Below are 13,716 nucleotides of genomic sequence, written 5' to 3'. Positions count from 1 at the left end.
TATGGAAACTGCTGTTTCGATGATCCAAGCATCCACACTGAGTGTTAGTGGATGTATAACTGTGATATATCTCAATAGAGCTATCTGCATTCCAAGAAATGTAATAGCTTAGAGACGTCTAAAAGACGTTATAAAATCTCAAATATTTTTAAGGCTGCGATCTAGTTAGCGTTTCAAACGATACAGAGCATTTGTAACACTAACTGATCCACTTGAACTCCTTCGGAATGCTTTTAGTAACTCTGATTATGTCGTTATCATTTTTGCTCTTGTTTTGCTCCAATTGCCTCACCTCGATAGGTTGGCGTTTACGTAATAATAGTAGCATTCGAAACAGTAATGGACCAATCTAAGCATAGCGTTTGGAACATTTGGAAGAACCAAATGGAGCCTTCATGATGCAGCAGCCTTTATGACGTTTTTGGAATATCTTTCAAATGTCCTTTCCCAGATAACATTCGATTCATATGTATATATTTGACCGAGCAATTATACTTGGCCTGGCAGAAACATTTTTATGCCAAAGTACGCTAAAAACTATTCCTAAATACGCGGTTTGCAACACGGAAGTAATTTGGCGTAGAATTCTACTCCTATGCCAAAGTAAGCTGATTCATGCCTTTGCACGCCAAACTATGGCAAACTACGCCAGAAAATACGCCTAATTATGCGCAAAAGTATGCTTAACTACGCTAAAAACTACGCCTAAGTACGTGAATGAATCATGGAAGTAGTTTGACGTAGAATTCTACTTCAAAAATTTAGCCTTCCTACACGAAACTATACCCTAAGTATAATTTCGGGTACATTCACACTGTTTAAAGTAACATGGTGATATCTTGAATTCATTTTGCATGAATTCAAGATGCTATTACGTTGCTGTCATGATGGAATTAGAATTCCATCATAGCATGGATTTTTTAATATTTCAGATTGATTGCGTTGAAAGTACGACAAGCATATTGGCACGCAATTATCATTTCTGAAATTAATTCATTTATTTGAATATATGTAATAGTTTAACATCTTAACATTCAGACTGTAGTGGCGCTTCGTATTTAAAGTAATGTATTTAACATAAACGGTCTTGTTTCCAATCTTATTGTTTAATATAAAGCCCACCTATGAGGGCTCACTTCACATGTGAAATGCTGTGCTCCTTAGATACTTTCCCAGGTGATTTTTATTTATGAGTTTATGTATTTCCGCCGTGACTCTCTGGGTGAAGATGCATAATGCTCACGGATGAGTAAAAGTAATTTTGCGTAGAATGGCTTACTTTGTTACAAACGGAAAAATTAAAAGATAAGTATTATACTTTGACATAGTTTGGCATAGAAATATGTACCTCAAGAAACAATTTTTTTCGTGCAATAGCTTGACGTAGATAGGCATAGTTATTTCTATGTCCAATTATATTCGATTGTAGAATGTGATTCTGCGTAGAAAGACATCGAATGGCTTTCTCCGAATAATTACAAAAAAATGAAAATTTAGAGTTCGACATAGAAACGGCATAATTCAGGATGTAATGATCATTAGTTGCGCGTATTTTGCCATACTTTCTGTGCCTAACTAGATCTAAGTACGCCATTTTACATTTTTCAAGTAAAAATGCGTAATTTGCCGTTATTATTTCTGTGCCTAACTATCAGAATGTAGAATGTAATTCCGCTTAAAAAAGCATAGAATGGCATACTTTTTTGAAATACTACGAAAGAATAAAAATTAGTTCGGTATAGAAACGCGTAATTCAGGAAGTAATGATTATTAGTTGTGCATACTTTGGCGTACTTTCTATATCTAATTAAATCCTGGTTAGAATAGAAAATCAAAAAGCAATTTGATAACTAGTGAATAATAAATAGAATTAGAATGAAAATAAGAATAATCAAACAGAAGTGTAGCGTTATGATTAAGAGAAATAGTAAATATTAGCAAATAGTAAAATCAGAAGTAACTTAATGAAATGTCGAACCGTTTATAAATATTTGAGAAAACGCGAAAATATTTTATTTCAAGAAAGTAGTAAAGATAGGCGGGTTCTAACTCGAGTCTTCTGAGAGGGGGGGGGGTAAAGAGCAAGGGGGCGAGAGGATGACATCACAGAGGGGGAGGAGGGGGATGACGTCACAGGAGGTGACATTACTAGGTGAGAGGATGACATTACAGGGGAAGAGGAGGAAAATGACGTCATAGTGGATGACATCGCGGGGGACGAGGATGTCCCGGATACGAGAAATTACGTAGCCAGAAATTATGTAGTGAAGGTGTGCGGAAACTTGCGTTCGCGTGAAGACGTGGCGCGGGGTCAATGGCCTGGCGCGATCCGCCGGCCGCGGTCTATCGACCCCTGCCGCCGCCTTTGAGCGTGGTTCGCCTCCCAGCGCGGTCCGCCGCCGGTATCGCGCGCTATACTTATTATCTTTACCATGCTTATTATCTTCTTTGCGTTGCTATCCTCTTCTCGCGCGCGAAATGTTTTACTTATTTATTAATTTTATTTTTTCTTATTTTATAATATATCTTATATAATATATCTTATATAATATATCTTATATAATATATCTTATATAATTATCTTATATAAATTTGCACTGCGCGACAGTACAGTCGCGCGCGTAATTATGATATAATTATAATATAATTATATTTCCGATTGGAGGGAAATATAATTATAATATAATTATATTTCCTTCCAATCGGCGCGTCCTCTTTATTAAATCATCAAATAGTCGGCTCATTCTAATGATGACGTCAATGGACTAAGTCTGGAAAAGAATGAAAATATGAAATGAAACAATATTTGATAATCACGTTCAATCAAAACGCGAAAAATTATATATGTAAATCCTATTAATAAAATCCTATTTACGTTCCTTTTATCAGCTCATTTATTATCGTTGATATCTAATTCAATTCTTAACCCGAGTTATTTGACAGTTCCGCTCACTGTCTGGAGGTTCAGCGCATTCTCACTAAAATTAGCCGCTTTCTCCGCCAACGAACGTGCATGTTTATATACCACTCACTCAATAAAATTATTGATGTTAAAAGTATACGAGAAGATGTCGCGCTCGAAAGATTTCACCTCAGCATTTTTGTCACTTGTAGCACTTCGCATTGAAGCGCAATTAAACGTATCTATTAAATAGCTATCGGACTAATACTTAACAGCTATCAGACTGATATTTAACAACTATCGGACTGATATTTAACAACTATCAGACTGATATTTAACAGCTATAAACAGCTATCAGATTGATATTTAATAGCTATAAACAGCTATTACACCGTTATTGGCTCATTTTCAATTCTATTTGCTATAAATATAAATATAAATATAAATATATATATATATATATATATATATATATATATATATATATATACCGGGTGTCTCAGAGCACTCGTACTACCCTTTTAAAAGGTAGGGATGTGTTTGTACAAAAAAATGGTTCAGACAAAATTTGCAGGATTTCGGGAGATCTATCTGATGGTGACCTTGAATTTGACCTTGAGGTCGACCTTGGGCATAACTCAAGGTCAAAGTACCGTTTTACAAATGTAAACCCTTATTCATGACATCACAAATGAAAATAGCGGAAAATTTTACGTTCGAATACGTTATCAAGCCTAGATCAAAATTACCCTTAGAGGTCATGTGGAGGTCAAGTTACTTTTAGAGCACCCGTACCAACCTTCTAAAAGATATGAATGTGTTTGTACAAAAATTAGTTCAAACAATACTAGGTATTTACATAGCTATGATGCATCCATCTGCTGATGAATTTGAATTCTACCTTTAGATTCATTTGTAGTCGTGTACATCGATTTTTAAAGATTCCTAATTATCAAGATCTTGAACAGTCGATGCCACCTGTGTCAGCGTTACCCAAGATGTACCACGTGGAGGTCACAAGGTCGGACTTACACCTCGTCGGGGTGCTTTTTTAAGGTGGTTCCCCTTGCCGTCACCTTTGTTCGTACGCATGTGTTCAGTCTAGATTTTCGAAGTGTCCTCCACGTGCATGTATGCAGGCTGTTATTCTTCGTTGAAAATCATCCGTCACCCGACGAATTTCGACAGGATCTAGAGACTGAATGGCTTCTCGAATTCTGTTCTTCATGTCTTCTGAAGTCGTAGGTCGTTCGCGGTATACGAGGTCTTTTATTCTTCCCCACAAATAAAAATCCAAAATTGTAAGATCCGGTGATCGTGGTGGCCAGTTATGTGGACCATATTTACCTATCCATTGGCCGCGAAATATGCGGTTCAGTTGACGAGCAATGACAGACGTGTGGGCTGGACATCCATCCTGTTGAAACCACATATTTAGACGTAGTTGAAGTGGAATATCTTCAAGTAAACGTAGGAGTTCGTTTTCGAGTAAATCGACATACAGAAAACGGTTTAGATTTTCTTCAAAGAAAAATGGTCCGACGATATGCGTATCAACAATTCCGCATCAAACATTGACTTTCCAGATACGTTGATGATCGATTTCTCGATACCAATGTGAATTCTCTTGCGCCCAATAACGGAGATTATGTGTGTTCACTTCGCCGTCACTTTTGAAGGTGCACTCATCAGAAAACAAGATACTTCTATGGAAAGTAGGTAATTGTTGAGTAATCCAATTACAGAATATCAGTCTTTGTCTATGATCGTCCAATGTCATGGCCTGGTGAAGTGACATTCGATATGGATGAAATGAATTTTCTCGCAAAATTCTACTGATAGTGCTTCTACTTATTCCACTATCTCTTTCTCGTCTTCTTAAAGAATCGGTAGGATTTACAAGAGCAGAAGCAATTATATCAGGTGCCCGTACTGCACGAAGCGGACGATGAATTTGCATTCCTTTATTATAATTCGGTTGGACGATACCTTTTTGAATTATCCGCCGTTGCAAACGACTGAAAACATTGCGCGAATGCGGTGTACGATCGGGATATTCATTTCGCCACATTCTTTCAGCTTCGCGAAAACTTCCAGCCCTACCCAAAACCGACAACATTAACGCAGCTTCTTCGCTTGAGTAAGACATATCTACCTATAAATGAATAATAATCCCCGAATATTGTACCTAAGTACCTACCTACCTAGGTATAAAACGCACCTAAAAAAAAACCGACAGTTTATAAAACTCTTAAGCAAAGGGAGAAAAGCAAAACAAACAAGTAAGTTTAGTTCAGTTCAGTTTAGTTGAGTTCAGTTCAGTTCAGTTTAGTTTAGTTTAGTGTAGTTTAATTCAGTTTAGTCGATTTACTCGAAAACGAACTCCCACGTTTACTTGAAGATATTCCACTTCAACTACGTCTAAATATGTGGTTTCAACAGGATGGATGTCCAGCCCACACGTCTGTCATTGCTCGTCAACAACTGAACCGCATATTTCGCGGCCAATGGATAGGTAAATATGGTCCACATAACTGGCCACCACGATCACCGGATCTTACAATTTTGGATTTTTATTTGTGGGGAAGAATAAAAGACCTCGTATACCGCGAACGACCTACGACTTCAGAAGACATGAAGAACAGAATTCGAGAAGCCATTCAGTCTCTAGATCCTGTCGAAATTCGTCGGGTGACGGATGATTTTCAACGAAGAATAACAGCCTGCATACATGCACGTGGAGGACACTTCGAAAATCTAGACTGAACACATGCGTACGAACAAAGGTGACGGCAAGGGGAACCACCTTAAAAAAGCACCCCGACGAGGTGTAAGTCCGACCTTGTGACCTCCACGTGGTACATCTTGGGTAACGCTGACACAGGTGGCATCGACTGTTCAAGATCTTGATAATTAGGAATCTTTAAAAATCGATGTACACGACTACAAATGAATCTAAAGGTAGAATTCAAATTCATCAGCAGATGGATGCATCATAGCTATGTAAATACCTAGTATTGTTTGAACTAATTTTTGTACAAACACATTCATATCTTTTAGAAGGTTGGTACGGGTGCTCTAAAAGTAACTTGACCTCCACATGACCTCTAAGGGTAATTTTGATCTAGGCTTGATAACGTATTCGGACGTAAAATTTTCCGCTATTTTCATTTGTGATGTCATGAATAAGGGTTTACATTTGTAAAACGATACTTTGACCTTGAGTTATGCCCAAGGTCGACCTCAAGGTCAAATTCAAGGTCACCATCAGATAGATCTCCCGAAATCCTGCAAATTTTGTCTGAACCATTTTTTTGTACAAACACATCTCTACCTTTTAAAAGGGTGGTACGAGTGCTCTGAGACACCCGGTATACACACACACGTACATATATATACATATATATTTATTTATTTACTTAAATGTCTACTGGTTATGATAGCGGAAATAAAAACATATTAATGTGAGATAACATACATTTTATTTAAAAAAATGTTAATACAATTCTTCGTGGTATCGCAACCACCAATTAAATATTTTAAATACATTTTGCAAAGCATAATTCTTTGCATGTTTTCCACATCGTGTAGTATTACAATCATCCAGATTAAAGATCCTATGTCTTCGTAAAACTGGATCCAAAGTCTCGATTACATGCGTTCTCGCTTATCATCCAGAAGCAAGTTCCACAATCACGTTCGTTTCTCGTATCCTTTTGACGTACATATATGACGAGTAAGAATAGCATTATCTTTAAATATAGCCGCCATGATCAGGCGTTTCGCTTCGCTATATGGAACTATCCCGTTCTCTCATCGCATGGTGATAAGCACTCAACCAGGAAGCGCAAGATTTGTCGGCAAGATCTTATCAAAAATTTCTATGACATGGGACTCGTAAAAATGTAATGTGTGAGAACGGTCCCTTGTTTCAGCACCGCTTCTTTGAAGATAAATATCTTGTTAACGACTCCTTGCAGATCCACAAATGTTGGTATGATCATGACGAGCAATTCTTCAAGACTGTGCTTCACCTCGGTTTTTCTCTCCCTTTTAAAGTTCTAAATACTTGCTAACCTTGCAATTTACATAATCTTGCGCACTACGTTGGACAATGGACAATATTCGATTACACGATCGTGTATAATGAGGCAATAGGTGGTAGTATTGGCGGGTAGTATTGACACATTCTCCTTTCAAATTCTATGCATATAGTGGTGCTCTTGATGGATTCGTTTTATCGCGAGCAATCAATGACCGCAAAAAGCCTTTTCTCGATAAACGAGAGCACGTTGAGCAGCGTTTCAAAGCAGTTGATTCCATAATATGCTTTACGAAAATGCGTGTACATATCAAACAGGACGGCGTATCTCTTTTTGCCAAAATCCAGATCTAAATCGTCATACGAATAAAATTCTGAATTTAAATAAAGTTTCACGTTACTCAAATTACAATCGTCGAACACGCTAACATCTTGTGACATGATATTCTTTCGATCGATTTGCAGAACAAAGACAACGAATTGCGGTTTCTCAAGCTGAGTCGCCGTTTTGACGGTCCATGAATGTTGTCGTATTCTATAACAGGGGAGGATACTCGTACATATCCCACGAACGGAAACTCATACTTAGATAATGACCGCTTTCCAATGCTCGCAGTATTGATAATTTGTTGATGTCGTTTAACGCAACGTGAGGCATCCGCACTACACTTTGAATAATTCAATTTCAGGCTCCGTCACAGGATTTCCCTTCAAGCAATTGTAATTATTGCGCGCTCGTATCAAAATAAATTTATGGCGAGCGTTGACGACTACGCGTTTATAATCCTCGTAAAAGTTCAACAGCATTGAGCGGCACACAAAAATTAAAGTATCCTTTTTCTGTGTCAAATTTAGAGTTCCAACCTGCGTTCAGGGGAATCAAAGCTTTGTCGTACGTCATTTAGTTCTTGATGGTACTGGTAATCCAACGTTTCTGTTGCGGTCAATCTCCATACCGTTGAGTTCATATCGAATTTCATCAAACATGAACGCCACACAATTATTTCCAAGCGTCGTCATCATCTGATCATTTTTCTTCTTCACCATCTTCTTTCGATGTAGAGAAAACTTATATGACAACGTGTGACAAATCCTGCTGCTGTATTAGTATCCGTATCTCGATATGTCCAAATGTAGTGTTGGCGTACGGATTGTATGTGTGAGTTTCAATCTTGACGATACGATCGTCAAAGATCGGCTCACCGGTAATGTTCAGGATATCAACCATTTCATACGATGAAACCCAACAACTTTAAGAATGCATTGGACGCAGTGAGTTTCTTTCCAAGTGTAATCTTTCCAGGTTATCTCTCGTCTGTTTTGGCTGTTCGTTCAACACAAGCATCTCACATTAGCACCGCCGTTATAACAACCTAACTGTGATCTCTTCTCCGCAAAAATCAAGCAATCGACCGTCTTGGTGCACTACGCGATCATTAATAATGCTCCGTACAATGATCGGAAGGTGAATGATCTGCCTTTCCGATATCTTATATCCCGGCGGTACGCTCGGCGAAAATTCGTGTAGCGCGTGCGCGCACCTATTGTTGCACCCGCGATTACGTTGCATTCGATACGTATGATATTCACTATGATATTTGTTAACACGTCCGACTCGTGCCACTGTCGCGGCTCCACGCGATTCGACGAAAATCCCAGCAGCGAGCCAATGTTGTGAGATTTTCAAATTTATCTGATAAACGCATTTGATCTCACTTCTTATCGTATTTTGTTGGCGCGAATAATCAGTGAGAATTCTGCATCCTCCTTGCCCTTCGTATCGTGAGAACATAAAATTTCACGCTTCAGATACCGCTCTATATTACATACGATCTTTCGGGAATGACAATTTTCTTGTTGCCATAGTAAAACTTGTTGTTTGTTGAATTTACATTAGCTAGAGTATAGTACGTTTCGAAGTCCGTCAGACCGAGCTCGTAATTGCCGTCACCCAAATCTACTGCTGGAAAGTAGCTCACGACGAGGACGCTACTCTTGCCGATCAGCGTAAACGTCAGCGACATGTTTCAAACGAGCATTGAGTTAAATATCGATCCTTAAATTGCTTGTCAACAGTTCGTAGAAATCGCAGGCAAAGCTGTCCGCAATTGACTGTAACGTTGATGAGGCGTGTGATTGTACTCGATTACACTGTTTGCAGATACTGTTCAAATTCCTTTGGCAATGGAAGATTGTCGAAACTGTCAAAGTACATGACGCGATTCCCTCTTTTCGCATACGCTACCCAATGCGTACCGGATCCTTCGGGATTGTCCAAATTTACGATACCTCTTGTTTTGACATACTTCTTTGATCTAATGTAATATACATAAAAATGCCTCTAAAATACGAAATGCGCATACGGTTTGCAAGTTGTTACAATTGCAAATCGGTAGTTATCGGCGTTTCATCGACGTTTTTTTTTTCTACGCGCGATATTTTGTCCGCGCTTGTAGAGAGTGAAATAAACGTGACGGCTTTCCATGACGCGATTATGACGTTGCAGTTCTTCCAATTGACGCTGTGCCGCTTTGTTATCGTTTACTGCCTTGACGACTTCTGCCGCGCCACTGACCAATGACCCGAGAATGCCGAGCAGCGGTAGAACAGGCAGGACATCGCCACGTTTCGTTGTCGAAAGTATCTGCTTGTTCTTTTTCTTCTTTGTTTTTAAACCTATACCAATCTTTGTTTTGGTCTTCATATTTGCCCAAACTGTTGTGGCTGTGGCTCTCTCTCTGAAAGTCGAATCACTCGCGGTAATGTGTTTCCGCACCTTTTCGGCGAGTATATTGTCATCCATGTGTCGTTCTGCGAGATCGTTGCTATGCGAATACGCTATATCATGCTCGCGATACGCAGCATTCAATGAATTAATTTCTTGATCACCTTTAACCAATCGCTTCTCCAATCGCGTTCCCGGATCGTAAAACTGATATTTGAGAATATGTAGTTCGAAAGGAAGTGCGTTTATTGCATGGTTTAACAAGCCTCTCGACAACATTCATTGCAATTCTTTATCAAAGGTGCCGTCGATATGCATTTGATGACTCGGTAAATTGTAATGTTTCAGGCACTGACGGTATTGTCGCACCTCCAAATCTGCTCGTATATGTTCTGGTAATCTGTTTCACAACAGATCTATTCAATTTTCAAATTCTCGTAGCAGTACAATTTTCGGTATGTATTCCAGTTCTTTTGAGATTAAACTGTGCAGATCATCCGACACTATGAGAAACATTTTAATTACTGATCAATTTCGCTTTACACAGTTCTATAAATAGGCCCGATATTGTTTTCAGTATTTTGGAAAGAGAAAATATGCGGTTCGTGCGCCAGTCGCAGGCGATCAAAGTGACGAATCTTGATGGCAAAGTGCAAACCGATAAAGAGACGCGCGAGCATGGCGACATGCTACCGGCATCTATACATGCTGTCATCTGCGGACCGTGTCAAATTGCGACGAACGTGCTGATAAGCCTGTTGGAAAGTTCGCATGGCGTACGATTCAAGAACGTGTATGTGTACTCAAAATCGCAACAATCGAAATATCGATACCTGGCGAATTTGTTAGCCGATCGAGGAAATCGATATATTTTTACATTCTCCAATAACAGCGACGTCATTTCACCGAGCGAGGCGCTCCCGAATTCCATCTTTATCTTTGATGACATGGCATACAATAAGCAGAACACGATAAGAGAGTACTTTGCAATAGGACACGCAGACGTCGACTACTTCTATCTCTGTCAAACGTACGCGTCTAAAGATATCGAAGCACGTTATACGCGACAATGCAAATTTATTCAAACAGGATGATACCAATCTAAAACGCGTATACAACGATCACGAATACCGATATATCCTATGGGGATTTATGTCGTAAATGTTGGCAGCAAAAGTATGGATTTCTAGTGATTGACAAGGATAGTGCGCTTATGAATGGGATAGAAAAGGATTTAATGACTTTGCAATATCGTGATGTGATCAGTTGACCTCGATACGTTGACATGGTTAATAGCAAAGATCGTGATAAGATAGCTAAGGAAATTGCGAAAACGAGCGATTCGATTCGCAAAAAGTACTACGCTTTGAAGACTGATAAAATGGAAGAGAATATCGCATTAGAGAGACACTTCAAATCTATTATCGATCCGTTGAAATAGATTGTTGAAAACACTGTTGAATCCTCCAAGGATCCTGTTATGACTGAAACATTCTTTTCGGGAGAAGACGAGGAACTAAAACTCAAAAGAAAACGACCGAGTGCTTTGCACACGACAATCCTATACAGACTTCCACGCCTGTGAAATCAATATTGAGTCAATCAAGAATCGTATCATCCACTTTGAACGAAGTGTCTGAAATAATACAATCACGCGATTTATCGTATAACCCCACCGTGCTCCCACCGTCGAAGAAATTTTCGAGATTGCCGATGAACCGCTTGTAACATCTATTCAACACCTACTTCAAACATTCGAGGGGCAAGAAAAGCTGCATGCTATGGTCCGTTGGGACAGAAATATCTGAAAGCGGTCCTAAGCGGAAAGAAGCCGTCAACATAAATGTTGTGTATGGAGTTTATTTCAGCGACGAGGGAACGATGTTTAGTGTCAAACGTATCACCTTGCATAAAAACGACGATATAATTCTAGATGAGAAAAGATGGAACATTGGGCTTGTACGAGTTAATTTTTATGAAATTTTCCAATGAAAAAAAATATTTGTATAGATAATGACGTACTGATCTACAGGAGCATTCTGTTGATAACAAATGCTTACCGGTCATAACCATCCCTTACTCATTACTTGATTACTCGGGTCATAACCCGAGTAATCAAGTAATGAGTAAGGGATACAAGTACAAGAACATAATAGTGCCATTGGTGTCAGGTAAAAAAGTTGGAACAGGAATAAATAAAAGAATAGATTTATCGCGTACGATGACGCTAAAGAATAATTAGACTATATATGCATTGGGACGATCCCAACGAAATTGTGGATCGTCTGCGATTGCTCGAGGCCTCGCGCCAGGCGGGTTACAATGGTCATGACAACGAGATTCTGTCGATTATCGAAGAATTTCGCAAGCCGGTCTGATTATAAATTAACCTCATTCTATACATGTCGTTCAGTTGACATCGCAATGCCGATCAACAAGTTTGGACTATCCCTTGGAAAAGGAGAAAGTGAATCGCACTATCAGTGGCGTGGATTGCTCAGGAATTATGTGTGTGATAACGCTCTTTGCATAGTCGTAACTGACTTTGACGCAAAGTCGCGCAAGATTCGACGAGTAGTTACTAGTGGATGATGCTGACGCGGCAAATAAACGATACGTGCAACAGAGTGTTCAAGATTTGAAAGATCGTCTGAATAAAATCGAGAGGAAGATTACAGCCTTACAAAATAATGTGCAGGTTATGCTAAACGAATTTGAAAAGACGATTCGAGAAGTGTATCATGCCGAATAATTATTCACAATGACTGAAAAATGTTTTCTAGTTGATGAATTGCACGCTCCAGCGAGAAAAAATTTTCTGCGAAGATATGTCATAGTACACGGATACGATAACCTATGGCAGGCGGATGTGGTCGAGATGCGTCCTTTTGTTGCGATTCAACAGAGGTTACTGTTATATTCTCATCGTTATCGACGTGCGAGTAAGCACGGGTCGAGCTGCTCAAAGTCAAGAGCGGGAACGAGATGATGAAGGCGAGACTATGAAATTCGAGACTATGAAAAATGTCGAAAAATTTGTATACGGTCAAAAGAAAGGAATTTTATAATTCGAATGTGCAGAAACTCTTGAAGAAGTACAACATCAACCATTATTTCACGTGTTTTGTAATGAAGGCTTCGGTCGTCGAACGGTTCAAGTGTATATTGAAGAACGACATGTGGAAACAATTTACACACAATGGAAATTACAAATGGATTGACATTCTGCCGCGTTTCGTATCAAATTACAACGCCCACAAGCATCGAACTATTGGTATGCGTCCCGTTGACGTTACCCCCTCGATTGCAGACAGGCTCTTAACTACGGTTTACAATCGCATAAAAAATTGCCGCATCCTTGTGATACGATGTGAGTAATTTGGTACGCGCGAGCAAATTCAAGATAGTCTTTGATAAGGTTACACGCCGAAATTTGGAGTATACGGAGGTATTTAAAATTATCAAAGTGCAACAAACTAATCCAGTGACGTATCTTCTAGAAGATTCTCGCGGAGAAGCTATTGCTGGAGGATTCTACGAATACGAATTGCACAGCGTCGTTAACCCCGACGTGCATCTCGTTGAAATGATGTTGCGCAAGAAGGAAACGAGATTTACGTGAAATGGTTGGAATTTGACAATTCGCACAATGGATACATAAAGAAAATGTGTTGTAAAACTTATATTTATTATAAAAAAATATAAATACGTATTATACACATTATAAATATCATTATATATACTATATTATATTATACATATTATGTATAATATAATATAGTATATATAATACTATGTTATACATATATATATTGTATATATTATACTAAACATACTATACAATACAAATGTGTTTTATTTATATCGGTAATGCCCCCATGGCAGCGTGTCGGTGGAACCTGGCACGATATACCGCTTATCGTCGTGCGGCCTTAGAGCGATTTTTGTTTCTGATATCGTGTACACCTCGTGCTATTTGGATCTTATTGCACGACTGCCTGCGCGTCATTTCGATTGCGTCATTCAAGTACTACGTAATCCTCGAAC

General features: G+C 38.9%; 1 pseudogene; it reads left to right on the top strand.

Annotated features, from left to right (window-relative positions):
- The first annotated feature begins 4,712 nt into the window (after positions 1-4,712).
- LOC147910720 (uncharacterized) lies at positions 4,713-12,725 on the top strand (annotated as a pseudogene).
- Positions 12,726-13,716: the final 991 nt, after the last annotated feature.

This window comes from Acromyrmex echinatior, chromosome 2, assembly GCF_024713525.1.
Source record: "Acromyrmex echinatior isolate Ae372 chromosome 2, ASM2471352v2, whole genome shotgun sequence".
Taxonomy (NCBI): domain Eukaryota; kingdom Metazoa; phylum Arthropoda; class Insecta; order Hymenoptera; family Formicidae; genus Acromyrmex; species Acromyrmex echinatior.
Note: the sequence above shows the minus strand (reverse complement) of the source record. Positions and strands in the feature narration are given on the sequence as shown.